Below are 7,489 nucleotides of genomic sequence, written 5' to 3'. Positions count from 1 at the left end.
TTTGGGTTCCCCCCCCCCCCCCGGGGACTTTTAACTTATTTTTTAATAGTTGGTGCACATGTAACTTTTGTATTATTAGTGATAAATAATATATAAAATAATACATCATCGGTAGGCCTGCACTGTCTCAGCTTCTTTTTTGGATTTCAATATATTTATTTCATGAAAAATATATATTTTTTTAAAAAAACGAATATTTTCTATTATGAGAATATATAATTTAATACATTCATATGTTTATACGTTACAGTATTAACTTTTTAGTTTAAAATTTGAACTTAAGAATAGAAGCATAAGCAAGATAGTAGTACATTATTAATGTAGATTAGGTAATTAATGAATGTACAAATGTTGTTAGTGTTTCAATTTATTAATCTTAGTTAGCTTTAACGTATCTTTTAAATGACTAAAAAGGCAAAAATAAATGAAATGGGATTCAAATTAAATTTTCCATTTTCTTCTTGTGAATTGAGAACAATTTTGACAGTAGAGACTGTTTGGACGGTGGGAAAAAAAGCTGAAAAGGTGGTAGATTTTTGAATTCGAGTTGAGAAGAGTGGGAGGGAATTATGGATGTTTGTTTGGTAGTAAAAGAGGGGGGGGGGCACTGTAATTATTAATAAATAATTTCATGTACACTCATTCATCAACCACATATTATCCAAAAGTTAAATATAAATTGGAACTGAGATAAGGGTAAATTATAAATTTGACCACTTAACTTTCTTTCTCATTCTAATTTTGGCTACAAACGTTTAAAAATTTTCAGTAGACTAGTTGAACTTTTAATTTGTTCTTATTTTGATCAGTTGGCTGTTAAATCACAGACGAAATGGTGGCATGATAGCCACGAATGCTAATGTGGGTTGTTTTTATTGACATGAAATTCATGTGTTATCCACGCTATTTCTCCTTTCTCGATTTTATATTATTCCTCAAAAGATAAAGTTTTACTGTTTTATTCACGTGCCACGTTGGTGATGCAATTATCGTTCTTCGGTGTTTTCTTCGACCACTCAAGGTGTCGATAAACTCGCCACAATATCTCACTTATTTTCGATTTTATTTATTTTTCAATAACCTTTATAGGGATTTTTTAAAATTTCTTTTAGAATCGTGTAAGAAAATAAATAAAAATAAAAATCAATGTCATTTTGATTTTTATTTTTGGGACCCGAAAGCAAGTAGACGTACCCATGCTATTTATTATTAAGGACATTTTTATTTTACTTTTAGGGTTTAGGTGTACCAATACCATTTATTAAAGTTTTTGTTTCAACTTTACGCATAACTTTTCTTACCAAAAGAAAAGCCAAAATATAGCACTCTTTATAGGTAACAGGGAGAGATGAATATCCAACTCAGCTGGTAGAGCACAAGGTTGTTAATTTTGAAATCGTGAGATCGAGTTTCACGGTAGACATTTCATAATTCGGAAGTCTTCTACGGAAGCTGCTCTCAATCTGGTGTTGGGGGCAGCCTACTATCTTACATCCACCTTACCCCATTACATATGGGAACAAGAGACAACCATTTTATAGGTACTAGGGACGGGCAAACAATGGGTAAAATTAATTTACTTGTTGTTTGCAAATGTATTTTGATTTTCTACTTTTTTAAATAATTAATTTTTTACATAAACATATGTACTAAAAATTTGTGTTTTGCTTTTTTATTTGATTTGAAAAAATTATTAACTTAATAATATCTGATTATTTCAAATAATGATAACATATAAACATATTTCAAATTATAAAAATAATTTAATCTTACTTATTTAATATTACAGTCAAGTCAATTAAAAAAAGTTAAAATATCAATATGATCATTATAATTTTAATTTTTTGGGTACAATTTCAGGCTTTATGGAGATAGAAAAATCAGGGAATTCATGTGGATGGTATGGATTTCGTGAGTGTATTAAGGTTTTTACGCCTATGTGCTTGAAATAAAAGATAACCAAGAGGGGGGCATTGAGTGTGTAATTTAATGAGTCAAATCAGAGTCTCGTCTCAACCAGGTCGAGCTACTCAGTCAAACCACCGTTCAATGTATATTATGGTTTTAATCGGGAGAGACATTTCGTTAATGCTGTTAAGCACTGACCAAGAAGCATAACAAATGAAATAATGAAGATCTGGGATCTTGGTACATTTAATTGAAAGATTTTTGTTTGTGATTTGGGAGGGACATTTCATTAATGCTTTTATGCTTGGGGTGGACCGACGTATATTTTTATGTTAGATTAAGTGATTGTACCCACCAATCTCTTTCGATTCATCTCTTGTTTCGTCCTTTTTCGAGCTTCGTTCGAATGTGTAACGGTACCGATACTTCTTTTCGACATGGGCTTAACGATTAAATGTGTTCTTTAGAGGTAGAGCTTGTGTTTTTGGATCAATATAACTCGAGTTTGTGCTTTAGGCCTTCCTGAATGATAAGTATTTAATCGAGTCGGGTATAAAACAATTAAGTTAATCAAGTTTATGGGTATTATTTTGTTATTTAAATTTTATTTTATTTTTTGAATCAATCCTAGTTTATGAACTTCGAGTCTAATTAAAATATATATATTTATTTGAATTTCTTTTCAAATTTAAATGTTACGAAATTAATTAGTCTCAATTTAAACGATTCTCTTAAACCACAGATGATTTACATACATTTACGGAATAAGTTAAATTAAAATTTCTTCAAGTGCTAAAATAAAAATAAAGTATAGTTTTAGGGGCCAATGTATCATTATTTGTTTTGGTTTGTCTTATTTATTCATGCTACAATGAAATAAAAAGGAAACAAAACTATGTTGAAAAAGTAATTTGATGTATTAGGCGAAGACAAAAGGGCAGGTATGAACTAGGAAAAGGCCATTTTTATGCAAAATTGAGCATGCATGCATTTGGTGATTAAATCATATCATCCACACGTTAAGAGAAAGATTGTTCATTACAGCTGAAGTTGGTTGCACCAAAAGAAAACATCTACTTTTTGAGTTGAGTTCTCACTTGAAATTGCTTTCATTTTTGGAGGCTGGGAATTTACAATTTTTTTTTCAATAGGGTAAAGTAAGTGTGCAATATCTAAATTATTAGTTTTGAATCGTTTTAGTACATAAATTTTTATTTTTTTTCAAAATCATACGTAACATTTACTTTTTCTTTCATTTTAGTACCCCGTCATTAACAACTTAACAGGTTGGCATGCAGGCCGACGACGCGTCTATAGTTGCTGGCCGCCGATTGCTCGGCTGATGAAGCCCAAACTTTTCAGCCTGCACCTTTTTCGATCTCCTACACGCGATTCTGATCTATGTTTCACTGGGAAATGCCTCAGTCTCTCCAAATTGACGATGGACTCTTCAATTTATTTATCCTCCGATCTCCATGGTCCAACGTCTGATGGGCTTGAAACTGAACTATGTTGGTCAACTCGTCATTCTCTCATGGTCCACTGTTCGGATTGGTTGTCCACATAGAAGCTATGAAACGTCAGCCTATCCGTTAAGTTTTTAACAACGATGTACTAAAATGAAATAAAAACTAAACGGTAGGTATGGTTTTAAAAAAATTTGAAGTTTATAACTACTAAAACGAATCAAAACTAATGGTTTTATACACTAAATGAGTAGTTTACCATTTTTAAATTATCCTTTTTCAAAGTTTAGTCCAAACGTAAAAAGAAAAAAGAAAAATAAAAGGTTTAATACTTGTTTACTCCCCTCTATTTTAGGAAACCTTTTACTTTGACCATTCTACTCTCATTCTATCAACGTTGTTAATTCCTCAGTGGAAGTACCATTTTACTCTCATTCTATCATATATTTAACTTTTGAATCTTTTTAATATTATAATTTTTTCAAGGTTTAGTCCAAAATTAAAAAAAAAAAGTTTAATACTTGTTTTAGTCTCTCTATTTCAGGAAACCTTTCACTTTGGTCACTATACTCTCATTCTATCAGAGTTGTTAATTCCTCAGTGGAATTACCATTCTATTCTCATTCTATCATATATTAATTTTGATTTTTTACATAAATAAGTAACAATATATTTTTAATTTATTCAAAACTTGACGTACTTTATCTACATAAATAGAACATAAAATTCAACCGTTAGATTATTAAGATACCAAATTTGACGAAAAAAGTATATAAATATTTTTCTCATATTTAAAATTACCAAGTGAATACCCACTTGTTCCCCCGTCCTTTCATTTGACCTTGCATGAAGAAAGTGAAAGTGGGTTCATGTTGCTGATGTATGGACCAAATTGAAGAAAATGTAGGATCTATGGTTGGTTTTGAATTTTATTTATTTATTTGATGTGATTAGGATATAATTGTAGCCAATCCATTATTTTTCTTACTTGTGAAAGGGAAACACTAATCAATGAAGTTGGAGTGGTAAAGTGGGTTCCATAAAAAGAAGAATGAGATAAAATTAGGTGACAATTTTTAGGCTAAATTAGTTAAATTTTCTAGTTATTTATTTATTTATTTTTGGCACATTTTATAAATGATAATAATAGAAAAAAAAAAGAAATAAGAAAATATAAATTTAATAGCTTATAAATGTTAGAGTATAGTACATAAATGGTTCACATATGTTATTTTATTGAGTTCCTGATTATTAAAAGTTATAAAATAATCCCTCAAATATAGGATGTTGCTTTATTGAGTCCCCTAACTATTAAAAGTTACAAAATGACCACTCGAATATTTATTAATCTGGAGACCATTTATGTGTATTTTGCCCTAACTATAATCGAGAGATCATTTGTGTACTTTACACTAAATGTTAATATGTAATATAGTTTAACCTTAGTCACCCTATAATTTTGGTCATTCTACTCTCATCCTATAATTTTGGACCAAATAATATACGTTATCGTTTAATATGAGAAATAAATAAAATGATTACAAAGTAGTATCTATTCTAAATACTCTCAATCATTTGACAATGAATGTTCAATCACCCTGCTACAGTCGTTGGCGCTCGAACTCGTGACCTCTAAGAATAACAATCATTCCTTTAACCGCTGATATAATTTAATTCGTGCAATATGAGAAATAATTTTAAGTTGTTTTTAGTGATGGTAATATAATTAAATTAAAATATGTAAACTTAATATCAATCGAAATCAAGTAGATAACATGCAGCTATTATGAGTTTCAATAATGGGTTGATATGTTTATTTCTTAACTAATTTTGATTTTGATCAAATAGAAGGGACAACTATTGCACTTTAGTAGGAAATTTCATCAAATTTTGTTCATATCCTGAAAAAAAAAGGCAATACGGGAGTGCAGTGTTGTGTTCATTTCACCAATAATATATATGTATACATTAGTGACGGATCCAAAAATTTAAAAATAGGGTCCAAAATTTTAATATTCTTTTATTGAAATTAATGGGTATGCTTTTTTTCATTTTTAACATGTTATATTAAATTTAATCATTTTTTTCAAAATAATGGGATGCACTTGACCCCCTATGGGGCCTAGTGCATCTACCCTGATACATATAGAATATTTTTTTATTAATATGTGGTGATTATAAAGTAATATATATTTAAATTTTTTCTAGTCAATTAACAATAAATGCACACACACTAAATACGTAACTACTCGAACCATTGACCTCAAGAAAAAAAAAACAATATTATTTACGATCGAGGTCGTTTAATATAAGGTAATATATTCACAATTTTCTCAATCAATTGATAATAAATACACACACATTGTAGATACAACTACTCAAATCCCGAACTTAAAAAATAAACTCATTTTTACCATTAAGGTCACTTGATGGATTCACTAATTTGGTAGGGTTGGCCATACAAATGTTTTGTCCGTTAGTGTATTTCTAGAATGAAAATTTGTCCCGATAATGATTTTTATGCTTGTATTGGAAGTGTGTATTTCGCACTGTGGATGTTGGGGAAATGGACTACTCACAAGATACGGCCAGTAGTCCCAATTATTTAGATTTGCTACCAAACCCTAGATTATATTATATTCATAAGCAACGTCCATTTCGAAAATCACCGACAATATCTTCAATCTTTCGTGGGAAAAAGAAAGAAAACTCAACTTGTCTCACGAAAAAGGAGAGAGCAAATTCTAAATGAACTTGATCAACCTTTGCCAGGATTACCAAACATTGCATACAACTCTACTTGCACTTATTCCATGTCTGGTTTTAATGCTGTCTTCACCAATTATTGCATTGTTTGATAATGAAAAACACAAGAACAAGATCGTTCCATGTGTGATATTTTGAGCTCGAGTTTGGGTTGACTCATATATAGACCCAAATTTGTTAGGCGGGTCCTTTTTGTTGCACCGGCTAATTAATAATCAGTGAATTAATTTAAGTTCGAGTTTTTGTGAATGTGAAAAATCTCATTTATCAAAATTAGGTGTGCGACGCAAGTCGGTCCAAATTAATTAAGATACTTGGAAGGCTTGGAAGTGGGAGAGAAAGAGAAAAAAATACTCAATTCTGCGATAAGAAAAATCCTTGGAAGAGATATATAATTTTAAACATTAAGACAAAACATTATTTATCATCGGGATCCAGGGTAACCGTGCAATTGAGAGGGGGTGTTGTAATTTAGTGCCTTCTCTATCTTGTACTACTTTTATGTGTAGATAAATAAATGTTAGGGTATAAATGAATTGAGTTTCGACGAATAAAATTTTACTCATGTTTATTTGTTTATTTTTTAATGTGTTCATATCCGGTTCGTATTCTTTTATATTTTTAGTATTGTGTGCTTGTTCCTTAATCTTTATAGTTTGAACTTCAAAGTTAACCTTATATTCACTTTAACACCTATTTCCATCAATATTTAAAACATAAACAAGAAAAATGAAAAAAAAAATTGACTAAGCAAACTTATAAACAAGTTGATAAACAAACTTATAAATGAGCCAATGAACGAGCATGTTCGTAAACATAAACAAACCAAATACATCTATTTTCGTGTTTGTTCATTTATTAAATAGACATTTTTTTACACTTGGTTATTAACTTAATAAATAAAAGTTATACGAATAATTTAAGAGCATTTTATCGAACACTCTCTTCATTTACAACCCTAAATAAATGGTTATTACTTAAAGCATTAATTTATCTTAATAATCAATAAAAGATTAGAAAATAAAGAAAATAGTAAATCCTAGCCGTTCTCTTTTTCTTTTTCGTTCTTAAATTGTTTTACCAACGACGAAGATATTAATCTTAAACTGATCTTCAATCTCAAACTTCTATATTTCATTTTACATATCTCAATTATATCGTATTATTCTATTTAATTTTTTTTCTTCTTTTTATTGGAAAATGGTGGATGTTTGGTTTGTTATCATAGAATGTTTTATTTTGTTGGTAGAAACCTCACAATTATCAAAGATATATCATAGTTGAGTTATGATAAAATCAATTTACCAACGAATTATTGTAGTTGCATACGTTTTTAAGTTACTGTTGAT

The sequence above is a fragment of the Hibiscus syriacus genome, unplaced genomic scaffold, assembly GCF_006381635.1.
Source record: "Hibiscus syriacus cultivar Baekdansim isolate YM2019G1 unplaced genomic scaffold, ASM638163v2 tig00017934_pilon, whole genome shotgun sequence".
Classification (NCBI taxonomy): domain Eukaryota; kingdom Viridiplantae; phylum Streptophyta; class Magnoliopsida; order Malvales; family Malvaceae; genus Hibiscus; species Hibiscus syriacus.
Note: the sequence above shows the minus strand (reverse complement) of the source record.